The 22954-nt window shown below is 38.4% G+C and overlaps 1 protein-coding gene and 1 long non-coding RNA gene across 2 annotated transcripts in view; one reads left to right on the top strand and one right to left on the bottom strand.

Moving 5' to 3' along the window:
- Positions 1-22954, top strand: part of LOC102655243 — a 186229-nt gene that overhangs the window by 46285 nt on the left and 116990 nt on the right. The window lies entirely within an intron of this gene.
- LOC107965104 lies at positions 842-3903 on the bottom strand. Its single transcript, XR_001704603.2, has 2 exons — positions 2934-3903; positions 842-981 (listed from the first exon to the last, which is right to left on the bottom strand). It is a non-coding gene; the product is annotated as an uncharacterized LOC107965104 (long non-coding RNA).

Here is a 22954-nt window from a genome sequence, read left to right as displayed (position 1 = left end):
CTTGTTAAACAGGCTGCGAACTCCATTTAACCCGATTACCTTTCATTGCTGGTTCAAGCTTTAATCAAAATCCTAATTCATTTACTCGACAACTTTGATCGATACTACGGATCCCCCTTAACCGGCTGTTAAACAGTTCTAATCTGACTGTTGATCGCGTCCGTTTAATTCGATTACCTTTCCTTGGGAAAAAACGAAACGGGACACGTTACATGTTATACCTCTCGTCTCGTAGGGCGCACAGATTTCCGGGTCTCTCGTTTTCCGGCATCGGTTTTCGGGAACGTAATGCCGAAGCCGGTCGTTACTAGAAATCACCGTTTGTCGTTGGTCTGTTGCAATCCGGTTCATCGTGTAAACGTGTAACACGCTCGATTAATCCATTCCGTATTGCGCCCTGTTAACAACGTTGACGCTGCGGTCGTCACGATTTGTCGATCCTGTAATCGAATAATTCCGATCTCTCTACCTCGAATCTCTTTCCCTCTTTCTTTTTTATCTTTCCTTTCTCGTTTATTTATCGTCATGTACCTCCTCTCGAGTTTGGGAATATATACGGGGAAATTTTTTTTCCTCCATCTGTGTGTTTTCTCCTTTTACATAAAAGCGAGAGATAGATCTCGTTCGAAATGAAAAGTTTCGGTATATCATCTTCGATACTTTTCCTGCGCTCAACTTTTCAATTCTGGGATCGTCAAGGTAATATTCGGAATATTATATTTGGAAAAATTAATTCTCAAATTCTCTTAATTCGTGACTTTGTTTAAAGAAATTTCTCCCCCGTCGATTACTCGATTCGGTGTAAATAAAAGGGGGAGGGCAGAGAGCGGACGTCAGCAGCTAACGTTTTCGTCTTTATTTGGACGGTTTGACGGCCAGATCGAAGAAAATTGAACGTCGTCAGCGACACGGACCGGTGGATTTCAAGTTTGGAGAAGCTCCTTCAGACCACTTGCGCTGCCCGTCCTTCTTCCGCCACTTCTGAAACAATTTAAGTACCGTTTCACAGAAATCCGTCCGAGAGTTTCTTAACTGTCGAACCTTAGAGTGCAAATAGACATCTTGAAAAGTTTTTTACCCAGCATCCCCTCCCTTCGTCCAGTGTGTGTAATCCGAAAATAAAATCATCTTCGACACCCTCCTCCGATTAATCCTCCTCCGTCTCAGAATAGAATACTCCCCTTCGATGTTTTTATCGTATTTTTTGGATGACGAAAAAAAAAAGGGAGAAAAAAGAATTAGAGGATTATGGATAGAATTGGATTTATCCGAAGGATTATTAAATTCGCGGGTAGGAAATTGTAATGGGTTTAATAATAAAAAATCAATGCAGATTTTCAGATAGCTTTTGGATTTTCGATGTCCGCATTCATCAGAAATATGAGTTTTACAGTACAGGGAATTCTGTACCAGCGTTTGAATTATTGAATGTTCGTTTTTTCTCTCTCTCTCTTCTTTTTCTCATTGTTGAAATGGGAGAAAAAAACGGATCGAGTTATTTTTGGAATTATTCGCCGAAATAAATATATTTATTCGAGTCAAAAAGAATATACTTTTTTTTTTTTGAAATAAATTTATCTAAAAATTTGAATTTTTTTTAATATTCGTTAAATCCAAGCTAGTCGTGGTATAAATAATTAATATCGTAAAGATAGATACTTCTGCGAAAGTAACGTTAAAGTCGCGTGTCCATTATCCTCGGAAATACTACCCAACTTTTCTTAATTGAATAAAAAGATCACTCTTTTTCCCTTGAGAAAGCACGACCTTACTAAAAGCAGTGAAAATAAATTCATTAAAAAGTTCACTCTCAAGGCTAAATGGATTATTTTCAAAAACATCCGTGTCAGCTATTTACTTTCGCTTTAATTTATCTTCGAAGCGTGCGAAATCGAATTTTCATAAAAAAAAAAAAAAAAAGAAAGAAAGAAGGAAAAAAAAAGATAGTGAAATCTTTCAATCATAAAATTCAATTCCAAAAACGAGATCCACCCTTGTCACGTAGTTGTCGCGTCAATTATAAACTGTCTCACCTGACAAACAGATTCGCGCAATACTAACGGTGTGTATAACGCGAAGAAGAGTAAAAAAATAAAAAAAAAAAAAAAAAAGAAGCAGCGCGCTAAAGCGTAATTAAAACACGGTCAACTTCTGAACAATGGAATTTCGTCGATGTTCGAATCCGTGGATTTTGTTTCGCCGACGAGAACAGTGACTCGCTCGAAAGTATTCATTTTTATCGTTTCGTGAAATGTTAATGAACGACTTTCTATTATTTCTAATGAAATTTCATGGTTGCGCAGAGCACGATGTTTCAAATGAATTTTCGTTTCTTTAAATACAATTTCCTATCCGTAACAACGTTGTTACGGGAAACAAAATTTTAAATTATAAAATTTATTTTTATCGGAGAAAAGAAAAGAAGAAAAAAATTCTCAGACGAAATTGGGATAAAAATTGAAAAAGTATCTATAATAATTTGGATTTCATCGATTTCCTCGAAACAGATTAAAATGGAAACTTTCTTCCTCTAAAAATAACAATGTTCAAATATGCATACTTTAACGTATGTACATTCAAAGTTCTCATTTTCTCATCTGATCAGTTGAAAACCGCGTTCCAACACGAAACGAGGATCGTGCTTAACGAAACTTCTCTTTTCTCTCTCTCTCTCTTTCTCTTTTTTTTCTAAATTCTCAACATCACGAAACCACGAACGTGGCCAGGAAACGAGGCGCTGCCCGTGTAATTTGTCGCATAATCGTACCGATGTATACATCTCTTTTTCCATCCCCCTCCTCTCCCAAGCTGTATATTAATTACGCGCTCTTCCGAACACGGCCGGCTCGCCTGTATTTTCGGTCAAATCGTAAAACAACGCCACAGAGCGGGAACGCACAATGCCTCTGATTTATTTCAGTAATTTAACTAACCTCTCTCCTTCCCTCCTTTCCCGACCACGATGGGTCCACGCTTCACGATCCATCGAATTCGCCTTTTTTTCCATCCTCGCGTTACGCACGGCGAGCGAAGAGACGAATATTAAAGAACGGCCGCGAATTAAAAGTATTCGTGTTTTACGGCCACCGATATTACCACTGTTTGAATTAATACGAGTAAACCGTCAACCGTCTGCGTCGGATCACCGAAATTAGTAGGTGGCGCTACTAGTTTGTTTGCCACGCCTGTGCAAATAAGTGTGCAGAAGAGTGTGCTCGGATCGTGTATTGGAAAGATATAGAGTGGAGGGGATAGGGAGAGAGAGGGAGAGAGCTGAATCTGAACGAAATACGTACTTTCCTCCGACCGTGTAACCGAACGTTTACGTTAAAACGTTTGAACGTTCCGTCCGTACGTTATCTGAAAAGTTATCGGATTGTTATAAAAGTCAATATTGAATGAACGTATCGGTAACCGGCGAGAGATGGACTAATAAAGGCGGCGCAAGTTGAACAGCAAATGTTTAACTTCTCAAACATCGTTATAAGATACTTTTCCAAAATAAATCCTTCTTCTAAAAACCCGACTGATTATGTATTTATTCCAAAGATTCGTCGCAAGATCGAACCATTCGTTTCTCACTGGATGGATCTTTTCTTTAAATATTATTTTTTACACGATATTATTTTCCCTTCGTTTCTCGAGACGAAACCCGGTGCTCGAGGATGGATTTCATCGGGGACGACGCTTTTTTCCCAAGCGTTGGCAATTAGTCGTTGATATGACTGGTTAGAGGACGGAAGGCACGACCCTTGAGAACGTCCTCCGTGTTCTCTTCGAGGATCGAATTATCTGGTTAATGGCTGGTAATTGGTGCAGAGCTGCACTTACCGCAGCTACTCCCGCTCTTGCGAGATTCGAACCTTCGTTCGAGGGGGAGGGGGACGACCGCCCGCCCCTCTGTCGTTAGAACGGTCTAACGAAATTTTCGAAACTTTTTTATCGCGCAATTACATTCCTCGCGTCTTCCTTCGCGTGGAACAATTTCCGTGTTCGGCTGGCAACCGATCTTTACGAGCAATCGCGCAATCTTTTATTTAAAATTATTCTTTTTTTATTCGAACGAAAAAGTATCGCGTTACCAATTATTCGAAAATTCTTCAGGATAGAATTTTACGCTTTTAATATTTTATACTTCGTGGAAATTTTGAAATTTCTGTTTCATAAAAAAAGTTTACTTATTCAATATCGAATTTGACACGCATCTCTACGATTATCCTGTTAATTATAGGTATTATTTTAACCGAACGATCGGTTACTTTACTTTCGTTTTTCCGTCGATTATAAATTGCCGGAGCGAAATGCAAAGTGTTGGAACGAATCGTCCCCCATCGAAACGGCATAGTTGGGCCAATCGTGGTGTTGGTGTGCGCGATCCTTTCCAGGTAAAGGAGGGCGTCTGTGTTCGTTAATTCCACGGTAGCGAGGTTCGTTCGTTAATCTCGACCGCCTTTTCCAGGTTCGGTTCAGTGGCCCACGGCATAGGACAATAACGCGGTTGATTGTAATAGAGCCTCTGGTGCTGGTATTAGACGCTCATTGTTCCTCGCAACCGGCCTCCCCTTTCGCTTCTTCTCCTTCAAATTATTCCAACTTCTAACGTCTATATATATATATCTTACTTTTAACGTAAATACAGATTGCCCTGCATTTCAATGAAATAATCCTCCGTTGTTACAAGTTTAACAAGCAAAATACAAAGTGGTCTTCGATATACACGTATATTATCATTTAGTCACGAGTTCTGAAACCAACATTAAGTTTCAATATTTCATAGCGGATATACGATACGATTAAAAAATGTACGAATATTTATTTATTATTCACGAATCCTAATCCCGAAATCAAAATTAGATTTTCCAATATCTTCGATAGTTATTATTATTGTAATTTTGAAACTGAAACTATCTTATTTATTGAAGACAAAAATTGTATGGATTATTATTTAATCAGAGATCAAAAGTATTTCTTTGAATCTTTTTTTGTTTTCGCGCAACAAGACACTTTCTTCATCGATAATCTCGCGAGTTCAATATCTTATCTCAAATTTTCCAAATCTTCGTTTTTCTTTTCGTGCAACAAGACACTTTCTTCATCGTTAATCGCGTGGGTCCACCAATATTTTATCGCGAATTGAAGGAAAAAATCGTACGAATTCACCCATTACTTAGTCAAAATTCAAGAAATCAAAATTATTTCTTCAGTTTTTCTTTACGTGCAACTTTGATCGTTAATCGCGCAGGTTCACCAATATTTTATCGCGAATTGAAGGCAAAAATCGTACGAATTTACCTATTATTTAGTCAAAATTCAAAAAATCAAAATTATTTCCCCAGTTTTTCTTACACGCAACAAGACACTTTCTTGATCGTTAATCGCGCAGGTTCATCAATATTTTATCGCGCAACAAAATACTTTCTTGATCGTTAATCGCGCGGGTTCAATATCTTATCTCAAATTTTCCAAATCTTTGTTTTTCTTTTCGCGCAATAAGACATCTCTTTCTTATCAATTTCTTCATCGATAATCGCACAAATTTACCAATATTTTATCGCGCAACAAGATACTTTCTTGATCATTAATTGCGCGGATTCAATATTTTATTTCAAATTTTCCAAGTCTTCGTTTTTCTTTTCGCGCAACAAGACACTTTCTTTATCGATAATCGCGCGGGTCCACCAATATCTTATCAATTAAAGGCAAAAATCGTACGAATTCACTCATTACTTAGTCAAAATTTAAAAAATCAAAATTATTTCCCCAGTTTTTCTTACGCAACAAGACACTTTCTTGATCGTTAATCGCGCAGGTTCAATATCTTATCTCAAATTTTCCAAGTTTTCGTTTTTCTTTTCGCGCAACAAGACATCTCTTTCTTCATTAATTTCTTCATCGATAATCACACAAATTCATCAATATTTCATCGCGAATTGAAGGCAAAAATCGTACGAATTCACATATTACTTAATCACGAAATCAAAACTATTTTCCCAATTTTTGTTTACGCGTAACTTTGATCGTTAATCGCGCAGGTTCATCAATATTTTATCGCGTAACAAAACACTTTCTTGATCGTTAATCGCGCGGGTCCACCAATATCTTATCAATTAAAGGCAAAAATCGTACGAATTCACCCATTACTTAGTCACGAAATCAAAACTATTTCCCCAATTTTTCTTTACGCAAGTTTGATCGTTGATAGTTCGCCTATTATTACGAATCCGTAACTAACATCTTATCGCGAACGCAGAGGCGCAAAAGCGGCCCATCGTTGGTTTTTCCCTGGTCGGAAGAAGGTCGGCAGAAGAAGCATCGTTCCTATTCACCTTGTCGCGCACCCTCTGCCTCTTTCATCGATAATCCATTGTACGAGGGCCGGGGCGAGTGTTTCGCGATGAATCGCGTTTTATGCCGCGTGTATTCATATCGGCGGCGTGTAGAGAGGACACTTTGCGAGATAGCGCGATACACGAGGCGACGAGGAGGTAGCGCTGCAGCCTGTTGACCCGTATTTCCATCGCCTCTTAAATCTCAAATCTCCCGTTCCATCGACCACCGACTTGATTTCTCCACGCCCTTCCTCCACCGTTTCGACTCCTTTCGAGCCCGCATGCTTCTTCTCTCGCGCGTTTCTCCGCTCGACCTTGACCTATCCTCTTCGAACATCAATCGGTGGAAAGATTCGAAAGAGAATCGAAATCGAGCTGATCGATAAAGAGTTTCTCCATATAATTTTATTCGTAATTCCGTCTTTGTCATTAATGAATTTGCGAAACGAGGTTTTGCAACGAGGTTGTAACGCTTATAAATACGATTCCATTGATCATCCTCCAACTGTTCTACTCCGTTGTCTACTCGAAGAATAGGGAGATTCGATAATTACCGATGGCCGATGTGTATTTCGTGCTGAATTTCATTTCACGCACGGGAAATATCAAATATTGATGGATCCCGATATAATCCGGCAGATTTCATCCGATATAATATTACAAATCCCTTCATTAAATTTTATCCGAAAGCTGAAACGTTCCGTTCTCGATCGTTCTCGATTATCCGAGTTTCTCCTACTATTTTTCGATACGGAACGTTCGATTCTTGTCGCGATGTTATTTAAAAAGATGAAAATTAGGGGAGGAGGGTATATCTTAAGGGAAACGTTTGTTCAGAAATATTGGAATGTTGTATCTATAACAATTCTGATTTATCAATAATCTTGTTTCTCTCATTAAGAGAAGAATCTGTCTAAAATTGTGTTTTAATAAAACACGAACCTAATAAAGTCGTTTCGTCTTTGGAATATCAAATAGTTGGGATATTATTTCGAAGGATTTTGATTTTTCCTCTCCATCTTTGAGAATCCTAAGCTATCAAACGTGCCTGAAATTCCTACACTCTGAAATTCGATTCCTTTCTCCCTTTCTCGACTCGTCTTCTCTCCTATTATTATTATTATTATTATTATTCGAGGTTCACTTATACACAAAACCTGCAAACCTACGATTTGTTGAAGCTTTGAGAAAGAAGAAAAACTTTCCCAAGATTCGCAAGATTCGAGTGAAAAACGACTAATTTTAAAAAATAAAATAGAACAAGAAATCTTTGGTTGCCTGTGCAGATGATAGAAAGTTAGGCCTGCGGTGAAACAGGCAGTTCGTTAAATCGAGGCTGTGTGGCCAGCTTAACAGTTTCGCAAAGTGGGCTTAAACGTTTCCATTATTCCTGTTCACTCGATCCAACCCAACAATTCTCAAAGCGCGTTTATATCAAATAAGTGTTGCCCTGCACTTTGCGCAAACTCCTCCCTCCTTTTCGGAGGAGGAATATCGGAGAGGAGGATTGGAATTCGCAAGGCCGGTTTCTTCCAATCGTGCGGCCGCTTTAACGGGGATGAGAATTCAAAAGCGTTGAAGAGAACGAGCTGTGTGTGTGTGTGTGTGATCAGACACGTAAGAGGTAAATTGGAAAGAAACACGGGGGTTTCGTCGATCGGTTTTCGAAGAAAAGGGAATCTGCTTTTGGTCGACCAGAGAGAGGCTAAAGCAAGAAACTCGAAAGAGGAGAGGGAAAGTTCGTTTGCCAGAGCGCAGTTGGCCCGCGACAGAATGTTGGCACAGTGGGATTCTTGTAAACTGTTGAAACTGGGAAACGTTTTGTCGATAGTTAACGCTTCACGAGTTTACTTGTGTACGAAACCTATGATGTTGTACATCGAATCTTGCTAAAAAGAAAAAAAATTAAAGAATTCTGCCAAGATTCGAAAAGATCGAGAAAGGATTGATTTCTTTAAAATATAGGATCGAAGACTCAATTTTACGATATCAACGAACTCTGGAAATCCATCGTCGTTGCTCCATTCCAGTCATAGACTCGATCGAGTCGTCTTTTTCCAATTAACTTTCTCGTGGAACGTAGAAACGTAGATTCCTTATTTTTCGATGATTTCTTTTTCGAGAAAATTGGCCTCTCTCTCGAAGGAACGAATTGCATTTCTCCACAAGAGATTCTTCGCTCTCGTAACACGTTTAATAAACGAATGCAAAACGATAAATATGGTGAATCACGTCGAAATCCTTTTTTCCCTGGTGAATCCCTCGACCTTGAAGAGATATTTAATCGCAAAAGTTCGGAATGCTAAGAAGACGAAGAAGAGCCAAAATAAAATCAATCAAAGGATCGAGAGAATTACTCAGCATAATTTTTCTCCGTCGTATCGTGGAGCCAATCCATTGGCCGCTTGAACTCGCTTGCAAGAAAGGAAAAACAAAACTTTCTTTTCTAAATCCTGGACGCGTTAAAAGCAGAGGCGAAACAGGAGGAGAGATTCATCGAAACTTGCAAACTATCCCGCAACGCGAGGAGGAACGAAACACCGAATCCAATTCGGCCGGCAAACTCGTGGTTGGTGGGGGCAGAAACGATTGTTCTCCTCCCTCCCCCCCCTCTTCCAAAACCTTCTTCTCGCCTTGATCCTTTAACTTTGCCTCCCCTGTAGGAATCCACTCGTTCCCCGTCGGATTGGATCACCGAGGGTGCAAGATTACACCCTCGGCGCAACTTTTCACAATTTTCGTTCGGGAGAGCGGTGGTTTTCGCCACGGTTCAAACGGTTCCAATAACCGTTGTGTATACCTGTTGTGTAAACGGGGAACCTGTTCTCACGCGCGGAACCCGAACAATCTCATCTCCTTCCTTCCGCACACAGCGGAGCTGTGGAGGCCGATCCTCTCCTTAATTAACGTTCCTAACAACCGTGGTGCCACGTGGTTGCAGCACGGTAACTCGCTTGGTAACTGGAGCGAACGCTGGAGAGACTTTGGATATATCGAGCGCGTGTGCTCGAGCAGGGCGTGAAACAAATTTCCCTTTGCGAGCTCGCTTTCGATCTCTTTTTTCTCTTCTTTCCCTCCTCTTTGTTCGGATCGAAGTTCTTTTCGAATTCGACTTCTTCCGCGAATTCTTCGAATTTCGGTTTTTCTTTATTCGAATCCGTGGGATGTTCGTATTTTTATCAAGGAGGAGACGATTAGAACGATTCTCGTTAACGAAAAGCATGGGAGAAAGCGCAAGTCGTGAACTTTGTTTAATTAATTCTAATATTTAAATTTAAATGGTGATATTATAATTAAATTTATCGATTTTAGATGAAATTTAGAATTAATCAATTATTAATAAATTTGTCATTAAAAAATTTGATAATAAAAAGGATTAGATACCCTATTATAAAAAGGTAAGTGAATATGTTAAGTGATTAAATGTAGGATCATATTAAAGTTAAATAATATGGCAGCTTTTTATATCTAATTAGAGATGTCGATTAATTTGATAGTCCACGATAGGACCCAGTTGAGTTTCAATTTATGTATTGTTTAATTAGCCTGAATTCATTTAAGTTAGAGAAATTTTAGAGAATAATAATTCAAATCAAAATGTAGTATATTCAAGATATATAAATGAGCTTATTATAATATGGCGGGTTTTTATATTTAATTAGAGATGCTTGTCGATTAATTTGATAGTCCACGATAGGACCCAGTTGAGTTTCAATTTATGTATTGTTTAATTAATTAGAATTTATTTAAGTTAGAGAAATTTTAGAGAATAATAATTCAAATCAAAATGTAGTATATTCAAGATATAAAATGAGCTTCAATAAATTTTAGAATTATTTATTTTAACGTAAACATGAAAGAGGATTTAAAAGTAAATTAAAGTAAAGTAATTACAAATTACGCCCGTCAATTTCATTCGTGAAAAAAAAAACGGTGTATATAATAATTCTCGCAAATTCTTTCACCCCTCTCCTCATTATCGACTATTATCCGAATTTTCGATTCCACGTTTTTGAATGAAACTCCGTTCATTGAAAAAGTATCAATTAATTATTATCGAGAACGGGATCGAACTAGCGTTCGATTGGTCGAAATACGAACACTTCCTGGTTTTGTAACGGGTTGCAGGTGAACGGCCTTTAAATGGCCTGTTGGAATATGTAAAATTGCCGGGCGAACAAGTTACAATTTCGCATTATTCAAACGTGGCGCGTTTCGCATCGTGAATTTCGCGGTGATTAAAGTCGGACGTTGCTCGCTTTTTCGAAATTATTAACGGGGGTGGTTTGGGAAAATTTGACAGGAAAAATCTTGGGACGCGTACGCGAGAAGCGGCTCGGCCAATAATTTAACACCGCGCCGCGTCGCATAATTCGGATAATCCGACGCGATTATTCATCGCCCTCGGATCCTTCCATCCTCCTTCTTCCATCCTTCTTCCATACCTCTCCCCTTTCTTCGTTAAATTTCTTCTCATTCCGCCTCTCGATTCTCTTCGTTTTTTAAACGTTTATCCTTCACGGGGGAGGATCTTTTTTCCCTGAAAATCACTGCTTGAAATACGTTTTTCGTAATAGCAATATTGGTTTTGTCACGAACGAACGAGGATTTTTATTATTCGTCCATTATCGTTATCCACGATTTCTTAACCTACAATTAAGGGCATAGCCCGTGTACGATGATCTGACCAAACGTAAATATTACGAGCAGTATAATGATCGGGTCAAATATAAATATTAGCGGCCTCTTAAAATTATAAATATTTGTGGAATATTTGATATGTAATTACAGCCTGATGCAGTAATTGCGGTAGATGCAAGTACTACAAAAAGTTTATTTATACAAAAATCAGTAATATAAAATTAATAATCTGCAATGGTGTGATGTAATTCGAAGCATTCTGGTAGATGTAAAGGAACTTTGCACCGTCTTATCACCGTAATATTGGCAATTGGCTCGATCAGTATATTACACAAGTCGAATGGCTCGAAGACTGCACGAATTTGTTTCCGGCCCAAAATTGTCGAACGTAAATCATAGGTTAAAAAATTAAAAAATTGTATTATTGTAATTTTTGTGTGTACGTACGGTTTTGGTTCTACTCTTGCGTTTTTTCGAAACTTTTTTCTTATTATCCTCTCTCGTATTATAATTTTCATTCTCAAGTATTTTGTTCCAAGTATTTCATACTTTTCTCTCTCTATTTATTTACATTTAATTGATCTCGCCGACTAATTTTTCCCCGCCAGAGTGAACCATGTATAATCCTGGTACAATTTATTTTTCATTTTTATTATCATACTTTGTCCCCATCCCTCTTTATTCTTAGTTTTATTCTATACAATTTTTATTTTACGCGTTTCATTCGTTCAATTCATAAACGCAAATGTTTTCATCGCTACACGCGTTGAACTTGAGTCATTCCCTTTTAGAATCTCATTTCTCCCGGATTCATCTTATCTGAATAATAATAATCTACGCTGGCGGCGTAACGCGATATTACAAAGCATCGGGCTAACGATAAATTTTTCGTTTTGTTACTCCCGCGGCGGATCTTTTCACTTCCCCATCGCTCCCCTCTGCCACATTTTTCTTTCCTCCTCGCTTTCTTAAAACTTCTTCTTTTTCTTCTCGTTCTTCTTTCTCTTCTTTTTCCTTTTCTTTTTTCGAATTCTTTCTCCTTCTTCCCCCACTCGAAAGTATTTCCTTCGATTTCGTATCCCTTTTTTATCCTCTCGCTTTTATCCCAGTTCTAAATCTTTCTTCTTCTTCTTCTTCTTCTTCGCTCTTTGTTCGCCAACGACGAATCTTATCGCCAGCATGCGTGGCTTTGTTCCGCGAATATTCGAAATTGCGTTCGATCATCACGGTATCACGATCACATTTGTGCGGGGACGGTGATGCACGATGTTTGAAGGAGGTTGCGTTAGCATCAACTATCCAATTAGTAGCAAAGTAATTAGGTAATGGAGCGGAATGAAATTAGTTACCAATTTTCAGGATGTAAAGTTTCGTAAGCGTGGCTCAGCATCGCAAGCCGCAACAATCGCTCGATCATTCGTTTACCCAATTTGAAATTAAGAAATTCCTACATCTCTTATGATTCGAGGAGAAATCAATAATTCGAATAATAATTGTTTTGATCGGTTACTCGAGCAATCACATTCTGAGCGATCGAATTAATCGATCTATTCTATCGAAATATTCGAGAGAAAGAAAGAGGAAGGAAGAAAAGGGAGAATACGTCCAGAATACGTCCATATTCGAGGAGCATCTCCAAAGGTTTGCAAATTCGCGCAAAAATGCGCAAAGCCGCTGCGAGGACAAAAGTTTTCCACGAGCAGCATTTTCTTCCAGCCTCTCTCCTCTGGAACCGCGCCTCCCTCCATTTCGTCACGGAGAAATTCGAGATAGGCGCAAAATGTCTGCTACCGTCACGAGGCATTTTCTTCGCTTCGAAGCAAAGGTGGAATCACTCTCTCGAACGAAGGAATAAGCGATATCGAAATTTCTCATCGCCTCGATCCTCCGATTTTTCTCGTTACCACGAATCGCGAATACGTTACAGGTTTATCGTTTTTATTGTGAATCCGTGTCTCGCTTATTAAACCTTTCACCCTTCTCTGTGGTGCAATAAATATATTATTATTATTATATCGGTAGATTCGAGATACGTTAGATTAGATTATTTTTAATTTTCTATTCAATTCAGCGAGAATTTGTATTTTGATGATGTGTCTTAGCTTTTGATCGAACAAAGAAATCGTAGAAATCGTAGATCGATGTTTCGTTTGCTTGAAATTTGGAACAATTACGTTTGGAGAAGGAAAAATTGTTTAATTTTTGGTTTTGAAGAAGGAATTTGTGAAACTCGATCGATGTGAAACGTGATTAGATTTTTAAAATTTCCATAAGATAATTATATAAGAGAGAACTTGGATTTTGACGATGAGAAGTTTCAGCTTTTGATCGAAGAAGAAATATTATATAAAAAATCGATGGAGAAGGAAAATCGAATCTAATTTTCGCTTTTGAAGAAATGAATGAAGTAGAGCTTGATCTCGTTTGTTCTAAAAATTTGGAATAATTACATTTCAGGAGGAGTGGATTCGTACGATTTCAATTTTCTTCTTCTTCCTTTCTTTTTTCTTTTTAACGTATTCGAGTGAAAATTGTAGAATTTGATTGAATTTTTATTTTCTGCAAAGTTTGGGAGAAGATGCATTGAAAAGCGAATTTGTTCGATTCCAATTTTAGCGTATTGGAATGGATCGAAAAAAGGAAACTGCAGAATTTGATCGAATTTTTATTTTGAAAACAAAGACGATTTCGAGGGTTGATTTATTCAATTTCAATTTCAACCGGTTCGATTTTCGATGCTCCGCCCGGTTTTCGATTGAAAAAGCAAGCGTGCAAATTTTTTACTTTCGTGTAAATTTTTTTTTTTTTAAGATGATAGGATTGGGTGGAAGGGATGAGGAATGTTCGTGCGGGGGATAATTGCGAGAAGAGGTTTCAGGGTCCCCTATATATCAAAGTTAATTATAATATTAAATTAGCTGTAACGGTGAATAGTTGTGCACGATGATTTAATGGCACGCTAATTTAACTGATGTTCTGCATTATTAGTATTATAATTAACCTCAAGATAGATCGAACTACCTACGTAATTTTCATTCGATGGAATAAATTTTTCAATTTTTTTTTTTATTTTGGAAAAAGTATTCCCTTTTCCCGAATAACCATTCGGTTATTTAAGTTTTTTGTTCCCCAAAGTATTTTGTTGCGCATTTGCATACGGTAAATACTTGGAGAAACTCATACTTTGAGCTAATGGAGAAATCTACTTTCGACCATCAGCGGATTTTCACGCGGTGGAAAAATTTACAAGTTTTAGGGAATGGGGTTTGTACAAGCGAAGCGCATTTGTGTTATTACATTTTTCTCGATTATCGAATCGAGGGAATAGTACACACTGATGATATAATTAATTTCGATTAAAATTGTGCTCCTCTTCGAGAAACATGGATATCAAAGAAGTTTATGAGCTCGAACAACTCGTCGTACCTGATTTTCCATTCATTTGCTTTCCAATACGAAATCTAGAAATATTTGTCCTATGATTTTTCATAATAAGTAAATAAACAAGTACGAGCGAATTTTTTGCGAGCATATTATTTCGTTTCTGACTGGGGAAAATTTGTCGAAAAAATTTCTCATCTTTTGCGGAAATAAAATCCCTCCGAGCGGTCCCTTCCCTCTCGGAATATTAATTTTGCTTTTAGAGTGCTCAATTTCTTGCTATTAGAAAAGTTTCGTAAAGATGGTAATAAACGGCAACAACCGTTATATCTTATAAATGATACTCGAGATTGAATATTTCACCCAGCAGATCAATAATTGAAAACATGAAAGTTTTCGAACCCTCTTTTTCATGCTAAAATTCCACAAACTCGAAACACGAATAATAATAATAATAACATTCGAGATATAATCGAAGTTTAAGTCGAACCACCAATTCCACCAATTCCGCTCCCCAAAATGGACATAACTCTTCCAATTTTTAACCCTTAAAAATATTCGTATTTTGCACAGAGATCGGTCGAAATATCATGGAGAGGGGGAGGAAGTAGCAGCTACGATAAACGATGTTCATTAAGGGAGCCGTGTGTGTGTGTATAAAGTGATTCATTTTATTCGTATGATATTCCCTTCCCTCGTTCCGGAACATTTAGGTCGGCAAAAAAAAACTCCTCCTCCTCCTCAACCCGGAATGACAGGTTCATTTTTAATACCCCGAACGGGGGAGAATTTTTGCAAGCGGACACCGGATTTTCCACCCACCTAACTTTTTCGCCGGGGAGATAGTTTCGTAATCGCCTTATAGAGTCGCTCTAACGACTACGATAAACTTGCCACTTCCTTCTATTAATTGACTTTGGAACGGCTAAAGAGAAGCAGGGGGAGAGAGAGAGAAAAGAAAAAATAAGAAAAGAAAGATGAAATTTATTGCATTGGAACGAATTGATTTATTCTTGTATATATTTTATTTGGCGAAAAAGAAAAGTTGGTACTTTTGAAAAATTTGGAGGGAAATTCTTGGTCGCGATGTAATTTCGGTGTCCTTGGTGGGAATAAAATAAGGGATGGCGGCGACTGAGGGAGGGGTGACACTTTAGAACGCGATGAGGGTGGAAAAAGTTTTGGAGTGTTCCTCGTTGCTCGGAGGAATATCTCCTCGGCGTCTAGCGTGATGAGAATAGGAGCAATAAGGGAGGATGGTTGAACTCGCTCCAAAAATTCGCCGCCTCCCGATTTTATTTTCCGCTCGGGTCCACGTTAAATTTTCAATTATCAGACGTCTCTGCTTATTCTCTCAATTACGTGGCCGCGGCCGTGTCTGAATTCCCCTTACAACTTCTTCTCGATGGAAAGAATTATCACGAAGAATTATCAACGATATTCTGTCGATGGTTTCTTCGAGAATTTATTCAGAAATTTCAAACGGAAACGAGCAACGTTTTTTCTTTCCTTTCTCTTTTGTTATTGTACAAGGAGGGACAATCGAATCGAATCGAATGAAAACGAAATGTCAAATCTAAGGGGGCGAAGAACGCAACGGAAGACGGAGAGAGGGCTATCTTCATCACTGGAGGGGGGGAGAAGAACATCACTTTGAAGTTGGCTGCTGCATCGTTCATTTCGCTTTATGCCCCTCCCCATCCGCCGCTGAAATCCAGATAAACGATAAATCTGCCTCGGCTTTTCAACCTTCATCCCCGTACTTTATCCCTTTGTCGCAATATTCTATCCCCTTTCCTCTCCCTCTCCCCAACATTGGAAATCAACCGGAAGGATTACTTCGCCTTCTCCTTCTATTCCTCTTCTGTTCGCTGAACGCTCGAATTTCCATCAACGAATTCTTTCACATCCTCGAGGAAAGGAAACGATTACGAGGATAAGGAGAAATCGCAAGTACGTTCTTCCTTTTTTCGCGAAACGATACGATGAATGTATTTCTTTCCTTTCCTTTTCTTTTTCTTTCAATTTCAAATTTATCGATTTTTGATTATCATCATAATTTGTCGATCTTGGCGTCTCTCGAAAATATTCGACGTCGTTGTTTCCATTTCTCACGGCTGTTTCAACCGAATCGTCGCTTCGTTTCTGTCCACGAGCAGTCTCGTTTTCGAGATCGTTTAAAGAGTTTGGCAGGAAAGTTTAGCCGGGCGAGGATGGCGCACGAAATGGTTGATTTCGCGAGAGGAACTGATTTCCGCTAAGCTAGAGAAAATTTTCTTTAACCTTCTTCCTCGAGTATTTCCTGATTCTATTATTTCTCGTGAATATTCATACGGGAATTCGTGGAATGCAATCTTTTACTTTTAACGTTTTAATCGAATCTCTTCATTTATCAAAGAAGAAATCGGAAGCATTTAGATTTATATTCGTTCAACTCGGAATTCAGTAATTTTCTGATAATAAAATTCCAAATTTGAAATATAAGAATATATAACGGGAAAGGATAACGAATTTCATGCTGAAAGTTAAAACGAAAGTGGTTAATAATTTTAAAATGAATTTCCATTCGGAAGGATCTTTTTGAAATATCTTTCGATATATTCAGATTCGTATTTTCTCAAAAAAGAAATAAGAAAAAAGAAGATTGAAAAATCAAATTTATTTTCCACGAATAAGAAGAGAATCTGAATTTCTTGTATCGCATCTGACAAATCTGTACGTACCTTTGTACGTAATATTCGATCCAAAAAGGGCGAAACAAACGTTGTCACGACGAACGTCACCGCTGAGAAACGAGGACAAAGGCGTCGCTCTCCTACATTTTCGCTTTGGACGGACCAGATTTGGATGCCGGAGAAGAATCGATCGAAGATGCCGGTTATTCCGCGAAAGGATTGAATTTACCCTTGAATCTCGTCTCCTCCGTTCTGATCTGAGAAATTTATCTCGAACTTTATGATTGATCATGCGAATCTTTATCTTTACATTTCTCAAATTTCATGTTACCCGTTTGTAAGTGTAGATTTCATTTTCTTTTTGACAATTTGATCATCGTGTTTAAAGAATGATGTAAATTTAAATGTTATTGTCATCATTTTATCATATAAAATATTCGTAATATTTGTAACGTACAGAAATAAATATATCTTGTCCATTTACGAATATATATATATAGCCTACTCTGAAGAAATATTAGTGATGTTTGAACAAAAGTTTCAAACATCGATACATTTACTCACAGACATTTATCAATATCGATTCCTTTCTTTCGAGATAACGAGTAAACACAAATCCATAATACGAATATATATACGATCCAATTGGAATTAGAAATCGTTGGAAACTGTTTGTGGAGAAGCAGATGGGAAAGTTGAATAGGTTGGCCAGTGATAAAATCAAAGGTTTGCGTCGGTCGCGAACGAGGACGTTGCGTCGTGGCGGAAGGGAAACGGCAGCGAGATCGCGTCGATTGCGAATTCGAGCGTCGAACGCTCGTAACTAACGATCCCCCCGGATCGGATAAACGCCGTTAAACCACGCGTTCCACGACTTTATTATCCCGATCCCTTAGATACGAGGCTGGAAATCCGCCTCGGATTCCTCGGCTGGATGCGGAGAGGATTGGGCGGCAAAAAAGAACCTGCGATGATTCCAATATTTCGGCGGATCGAGAGTGTGAACCGCGAGAAAATAAACTGCGAGAATTTCGGTTGTGAAGAATGTTTATTTTGTTCTGTGATTTTCAATTCTACGAAAGATTCGCGAATGGTAAGATTGGTAAAATTAAAGCAAAAAATAAATTCATAAATCGAGAAGAAACGTGTTATAGATTACTACTATATATTTGGCTGTCCATGTAAATAAATCTAAAATAATTTCAAGATATTTGCAAATTGGTTTTACAGATGATTATTCGAAGCTTAGTTATCTTAGTAGTATAATAAAATAGTCTTTCTTTAAGCACTTCGCTTCACATTTTCGACGTCGATAATCCATATCCAATCCAATCCATCTAATTCTACCCTACAAACCCGAAACAAAGAGAATCAAATAAATGTGTTTTTCGCCGAACTTTTCCCATTCGTATCATTCCTAGTACTAATTACAGATTTTCGGTTCCACAGATAATAGATTGATCGACGATGAAGCAACGACATGAATAAAAATAACTTGATTTCAAAATCAACGAATTATCTCGACGACTTTCGAATCGAGAGACCCGCCCCGCCCCGAAAAATGGAAAACTTGGGTTTAAACGCGTGGAATCGCTCGATCGTCTTCTCTCGTGGCAATTTTCCAAGACGTCCCGAGGGCTGATCGCGAGTTTAGACGCGTCGCGCCGGCACGAACGGCCGAATAATTAGCCCGGCACACCTCGGCCGTGCCTCGCCTCGCCGCATCCGCCGCCGCGCGGAGGCGGAAGTGGCGGTGTCGCGAGCATCCCAACACTCGAGGGCCCGACGCGTCGCGTCGCGACGCGCCGGTTAGACCAACGCCGGCGGAGGCTGCTTTGTCGCGGGAGCACATTCATCCGACCGCTCTTAACGAGAGAGTGTCTCTCGCTCGTTGCACATTGATGGCACGCCACGCGGCGCGCTGCTCCCTCGCCGCCCCTCGGGCGGTGTTACATCCGCCAACGGATTTCCGGCCGAGGCCGCTCCAGTATCGGGCGCCGGCTCCGTTTCCAGATTTCGTCGCGCTGGAATCTCTTCTCGTTTTCCAGGGAACAACGTGTGGGTTGAGCGTTTAATTTCGGCTGGTAAGAAGCGAAAGAGGATTTGATCGGCAACTGGAGGATTGGGCGAGGTTTCTTAACGAGGTTTTTTCTTGGTAGATGTTCAGAGGTACGAGTAAAATTACTTGGATGATTTATTGTTTAAAATGTGATTGGAAATAATTACAAGAAATTTGAAGCGGATTGATTGTAATAGCTACGAATAAGTGTTATCCAAGTAATTACTTAAAGTAGTTACTTTTTCAACGGATTAATTCTAATTAATTCTTCCAATTCTAATTTAGAATTTACTTGAGTATCTCTTTTTGTGCACGCTTTCGAGGGAACGCAATTCCGTATTTAATTTTGACTTGTAAGAAGTATAAGAGTATTTGATTGGCAATGGGATAAGGAGACGGATTAGGAGAGGTTTCTTAATAGTAACAGAGGCGGTGATGATTGAAGGTACGAAAGTTACTTGGATGATATATTGTTTAAAACGTGATTGGAAATAATTACAAGAGATTTGAAGCGGATCGATTGTAATACGAATTACTTAAAATAGATTAGTTAATTTTTCAACGGATTAATTCTAATTAATTCTTCCAATTCTAATTTAGAATTTACTCGAGCATCTTTTTTGTGCGCGCCTTCGAAGGAACGTAATTCCATATGCGTTTAATTTTGACTGGTAAAAAGCGTAAGAATATTTGATTGGCAATAGGATAAGGAGAGGGATTAGGAGAGGTTTCTTAATAGTAACAGAGGCGGTGATGATTGAAGGTACGAAAGTTACTTGGATGATATATTGTTTAAAACGTGATTGGAAATAATTACAAGAGATTTGAAGCGGATTGTAATAGCTACAAATAAGTGTTATCCAAGTAATTACTTAAAGTAGTTACTTTTTCAACGGATTAATTCTAATTAATTCTTCCAATTCTAATTTAGAATTTACTCGAGCATCTTTTTTGTGCGCGCCTTCGAGGGAACGCAATTCGTATGCGTTTAATTTTGACTGGTAAGAAGCGTAAGAGCATTTGATTGGCAATGGGATAAGGAGAGGGATTAGGAGAGGTTTCTTAACAGTGACAGAGGTGGTGATGATTGAAGGTACGAAAGTTACTTGGATGATATATTGTTTAAAACGTGATTGGAAATAATTACAAGCGGATTGTAATAGTTACGAATTACTTAAAGTAGATTAATTAATTTTTCAACGGATTAATTCTAATTAATTCTTCCAATTCTAATTTAGAATTTACTCGAGCATCTTTTTTGTGTGCGCCTTCGAGGGAATGCAATTCCGTATTTAATTTTGATTGGTAAGAAGCGTAAGAGCATTTGATTGGCAATGGGATAAGGAGAGGGATTAGGAGAGGTTTCTTAACAGTGACAGAGGCGATGATGATTGAACGTACGAATAAAGTTACTTGGATGATATATTGTTTAAAACGCGATTGGAAATAATTACAAGAAATTTGAAGCGGATTGATTGTAACAGCTACGAATAAGTGTTATCCAAGTACTTTAATTAATAAGTAATTACTTAAAGTTACTTTTTCAATGGATTAGTTCTAATTAATTCTTGCAATTCTAATTTAGAATTTACTCGAGCATCTTTTTGTGCGCGCCTTCGAGGGAACGCAATTTGTATGCGTTTAATTTTAACTGGTAAGAAGCGTAAAAGTATTTGATTGGCAATGAGATTAGGTTTCTTAACAGTGAAAGAGGCAGTGATGATTGAAGGTACGAATAAAGTTACTTGGATATATATATATTGTTTAAAACGTGATTGGAAATAAGAGATTTGAAGCGGATCGATTGTAATAGCTACGAATTACTTAAAGTAGATTAGTTAATTTTTTAATGGATTAATTCTAATTAATTCTTCCAATTCTAATTTAGAATTTACTCGAGCATCTCTTTTTGTGCGCGCCTTCGAAGGAACGCAATTCCATATTTAATTTTGACTGGTAAGAAGCGTAAGAGTATTTGATTGGCAATGAGATTAAGTTTCTTAATAGTGATAGAGGCGGTGATGAAGGTACGAATAAAGTTATTTGGATAATATATTGTTTAAAACGTGATTGGAAATAATTACAAGAGATTTGAAGCGGATCGATAATTCGTAATAGCTACGAATAAATGTTATCCAAGTAATTACTTAAAGTAGTTACTTTTTCAATGGGTTAATTCTAATTAATTCTTCCAATTCTAATTTAGAATTTACTCGAACATCTTTTTTGTATGCCTTCGAGGGAACGATTTCGTATGAGCTGTGCGTTTAATTTTGAGTCGTAAGAAACGTAAGAGCGTTTGATTGGTAACGAGAAGATTGGACGAGGTTTCTTAATAATGATAGATGTCCAGAGGCGGGGAAAATTTAATAGTTGAAAGTACGAATAATATTATTTGAACGATATATTGTTTAAAACGTGATAATAGTAATTACTAGTAAACTTAGACCCAACCTTAACTACGATATTTAATTCCGCTTATTATCGATAATTATCGAATGACGTTGATGAAATTATAAATCGAAACGAAAAAACCCGTTAATTAAGAAGTAAATAAAATATCGACTATATACATATAAAAACAAAACAATTTGGATTGTATTGAGTTAAATGGATAATTGGAGCGATGTATCGTAATATAATGATTCTACCAATTAATTCGGAAGAAGATCGTGTTCCGGGCATCCCCCGGTTGTGGAATTACGCGGTTGTTCGCGTTAAGCGTTCTCGTTCCCGCGCCCTGACCATGTAAGGTGTATTACGTGTGAATTACTGGCATCAATTTAGGGGACGTGGCGCGGGAAGATGAACGGTGGAGGTTGGATTACGGGGGTACACGTAGCCTGAGAAAGTCACGCCGCGTATCGTGCAATTTACATGCGCCACGCGGTCTAATCCAGCTGCTGCTGGCTTTACACTTGATTGAATCATAACCAAGCCAAGTGGTTTACACCCGGCCGGGGGCGCATTTTGCCCTGGCTCCAACAAATTAGCTTCCTCCTTCGTGGCCCTCTATCACGACACTCCCTTTCGCGCGACCACGTGTTCCACGCCCAAACGAATTCGAAAATCAATCGTCTCGTAAACCGCCATATTTCATTTTTTTACACCACTTCTTTCTCTCTTGTTCAAATTATTCCGAGAAAAAAGGAGACGTATTTTTCCATTTACACCCCGTATTAATCGGCTCGTTCATTTTACGAAACTCGCTGAAAGGAATCGAAGCACGACGCATAAATTTCGAATGGAATTTGGCGACAGGCCGCGTGTGTCTATTTGCTCTGGCACAATAATTCGGACAGATAACCGAGGCTATTTCCATAAAATCACGACACAGATACGCGTTTCATGGCCATACCAGCGCCCCCCCTCCGCTATCTCTTCTCACTCGTGATCGATCCGCGTGTGTGTGTGTTTATATTTGTGTGTATAATTACCGCATCGCACATCCACTTTTCTTCTCCCCTCCCTTTTTTTCGCGCGCGCTTCCGTTTCACGCGCAATTTCGAAATTTACGAGCGGCCGTTAATCGTTACCCTTCTTTTCCTCCTCGACCGACCCGTTTCAATTATCGCACCGATATTTTGAATTATTCAACTATTCCCGCTCCCCGTGTTTTCCTTTCGCATTTTATACGCGGTTACCGCGTAGTTGTTTGTTCCGACCGAAGGTAGAAATCGGAGTGAATGAAATTTCTCTCTCTCTCTCTCTTTTTTTTTTTTATACTGTCCCCACTGGTGTAATTAAAATAGAGCGATGAATACACCAGAGATCTTGTTATTTTTATTTCGAGGAGAGATGTGCATTCTCCCGATATCGGTTCAAAAATTGATTTTTCGATTATATTTCGATCGTATCGAGTAAATAAT

Source organism: Apis mellifera, linkage group LG1 (genome assembly GCF_003254395.2).
Source record: "Apis mellifera strain DH4 linkage group LG1, Amel_HAv3.1, whole genome shotgun sequence".
In the NCBI taxonomy this organism is placed as follows: domain Eukaryota; kingdom Metazoa; phylum Arthropoda; class Insecta; order Hymenoptera; family Apidae; genus Apis; species Apis mellifera.
The sequence above is the reverse complement of the archived record's forward strand: the minus strand, read 5'-3'. Positions and strand labels throughout refer to the sequence as shown.